The sequence below is a fragment of the Brassica oleracea genome, chromosome C5, assembly GCF_000695525.1.
Source record: "Brassica oleracea var. oleracea cultivar TO1000 chromosome C5, BOL, whole genome shotgun sequence".
In the NCBI taxonomy this organism is placed as follows: Eukaryota; Viridiplantae; Streptophyta; class Magnoliopsida; order Brassicales; family Brassicaceae; genus Brassica; species Brassica oleracea.
In genome coordinates this window covers 31,146,996-31,150,139 of record NC_027752.1, presented here as the reverse complement: position 1 = coordinate 31,150,139, position 3,144 = coordinate 31,146,996, and positions in this window count along the sequence as shown.

Genomic DNA, 3,144 nt, shown 5'->3' with positions numbered 1-3,144 from the left:
CCTCATTCGGGGCCAATAGAAGTGGTCGGACAGGATGCTCAGGGTTTTGTCTCGACCAAAATGCCCCATCAACCCGCCCCCATGCGCCTCTCGGGTCAGTAGGTCTCGCATGGAACCATGAGGAATGCACAAGCGTTTTTCCTTGAAAAGAAACCCGTCCTGCTGATAGAATGGACCCATGGCTCCCTTAGCCGTGTTACTGTAAAGCTCAGAAAAATCAGGGGCTCCCTTAGCCGTGTTATTGTAAAGCTCAGAAAAATCAGGGTCAGTTTCATAAGACATTTTAAGTTGTTCAAAACCCAAGATCTTAGCCTCCATGGTGGTAATGAGGGTGTGGCGCCGGGATAGAGCATCTGCCACTACGTTGTCCTTTCCTTTCTTGTACTTGATCACATAGGGAAAAGTCTCCACGAATTCCAGCCACCTAGCATGCCTCTTCTTGAGTGTGGTCTGGCCCCTCAAATGCTTAAGAGTCTCATGATCTGTATGAATAATAAACTCTTTAGACAGAAGATAATGTTGCCAAGTTTCAAGTGACCTTACTAGAGCATATAGCTCTTTATCATAGGTAGGATAATTGAGGGCGGCTCCACTCAATTTCTCACTGAAGAAAGCCACTGGCCGGCCTCCTTGGGTCAGTACGGCTCCTATCCCTGTCCCTGAAGCATCACACTCAATCTCAAAAGGTTTATCAAAATCAGGAAGAGTTAGGACCGGTGCGTGTGTCAAACTATATTTAAGCCGGTTAAAAGACTCCTCTTGGGCAGGACCCCAAGTAAAGGATCCATTCTTCTTGATCACGGAGGTCATTGGGGCGGCGAGGGTACTGAAATCCTTCACAAATCGTCGATAGAAACTGGCCAGTCCATGGAAGCTACGGACATGTTCGATCGTGGTCGGGGTCGGCCAGTCTTGTATCGCCTTGATCTTCTCCTCGTCAACCTTCAGGCCCTGTGAACTTACAACAAAACATAAAAATACCAACTGATCAGTGCAGAAAATGCATTTCTTAAGGTTAGCATAAAGGCCTTCTTGCCTCAAGGCTTTCAAAACCTGTTCTAGATGTCCAAGGTGTTCAGTTAAAGACCTGCTGTAAATCAGGATGTCATCAAAATACACAACCACGAATTTACCGATGTAAGGTCGGAGGACCTCGTTCATAATCCTCATGAATGTGCTAGGGGCGTTGGTAAGGCCAAATGGCATCACCAGCCACTCGTACAGTCCTTGTTTGGTTTTGAAGGCGGTTTTCCATTCATCTCCTTCCTTCATGCGGACTTGATGGTATCCACTCCTGAGATCAATCTTAGAAAACACAGCAGACCCACTCAGTTCATCCAACATATCATCCAATCTAGGTATAGGGTACCGATATTTGATGGTTATGTTGTTGATGGCTCGGCAGTCCACACACATGCGCCACGTCCCATCCTTCTTAGGCACTAGTAGGACCGGGACCGCACAGGGACTAAGGCTCTCGCGGATGTAGCCTTTGTCCATGAGATCTTGGACCTGCCGTTCCAGCTCCTTAGCTTCCTCAGGGTTGACACGGTAAGCGGCTCGGTAGTTTGGTAGGGGGGCGCCGGGTACAAGGTCGATCTGATGTTCTATGCCACGGACAGGGGGTAAGCCGGCTGGGATCTCATCAGGAAAGACATCCTTGTAACGTCCCATGAGGTCTTGTACTACATCTGGTACTTCAGGAGCTTCAAAACCTGCAAAACATCCTTCCTTAAAGATCATTAGTAGCACATGTGTCTCACGTTGTAATGACTTAAACACTTGTCCGGAAGTCATGTAAAGGTTAGTATTACTTACCTGGCTGGACTGTGCCATTGCCTTCTGCATGTCATGAACTTCTTGGGGGCTGAGAGGTGCTAGGCTGTGCTTCTTGTTGTTGTGGGTGAAGCTATAGATGTTGGTACGTCCATGGTGAAGAGTCTCCTTGTCAAACTGCCATGGCCTTCCTAGAAGTATATGGCCGGCTTGCATGGGTACAACATCACACTTGACCTGGTCATGATACTTGCCAATACCGAAGGATACAGCAACTTGTTCGGCAATCTTAAGCTCAGTCTCGTCATTGAGCCATTTGAGACGGTATGGCCGAGGATGGGCAGTTTTGACTAACCCCAACTTATCAACAAGATACTTGCTAGCCACGTTAGTACAAGAACCACCATCAATGATCAAGCTACATACCTTGTGATCAATACTACATCTTGTGTGAAAGATGTTCTCCCGCTGGATGGTCTCTGGATCAAAGAGGGTGCTAAGAGCTCTCCGGGTCACTAGTAGCTCGCCTGTCTCTGGGTAGTCGGTCACTTCCTCATCCGAGATCACGTCTGCGGTCTCTGCCTCATCTTGGGATTCATACTCGCCATTTCCCTTTAGGACCATTACTTGTTTGTTTGGGCAATCCCGGGCGTAGTGTCCCTTGCCCTGACACTTATAACAAACAATGTCACAAGTACGCAAAGTTTGGGCTTGAGTCTTACCCTGCTCTGGTTTGGGGGCATTGGACGAGTCAGCCTGGTTCGTCTTGAATCGGCTCTCGACCTCAATTGATTTGCCCTCAGCTCTTCATTGGCGGCTAGGAGTTGAGCGTTTATGGCAGCTTGGTCTTGACCTACATCTCCCATATTTTCTGAAAAAAAAGAAACTCAAGGAAAAGATCAAAGGCAATGGGGTATAGGTAGTTTAAATAAGGAACTTGGATTGGATACAAGAGTATCGACCAAGCCAAGAAGTAAATGCAAAATTTAAAAGGCAAATCGATTTTGTTTCAAAAAGGAAAGTGAAATCTTTTTTTTTTTTTTAAATAGAAAACTTGGTGAACAATTCTAACACTAAATGCCAATTAAAATCGAAAAAGCCACTTAAGGTAAGAACACTTTGCCTTTTAGAATTTTCGAATTTTGAAGAATCAAACTAATTTTTTTTTTTTTTGAAAAGTTCAAAACAAGATAAACAACTAAGAAAAGAACTGAAGGTTTAGGAACTTCAGCTCTGATACCAAATGTTGCAGGCAGAGATCCAGACTACTCAAAGGCTTGACTGAGGTTCAAGAGTTCGGACTGGAAAGGTCGAACGGATGGCCACGGGAGCGGCTAGACGAGTGCGATGGGGGGGAGGAGGGTCGGC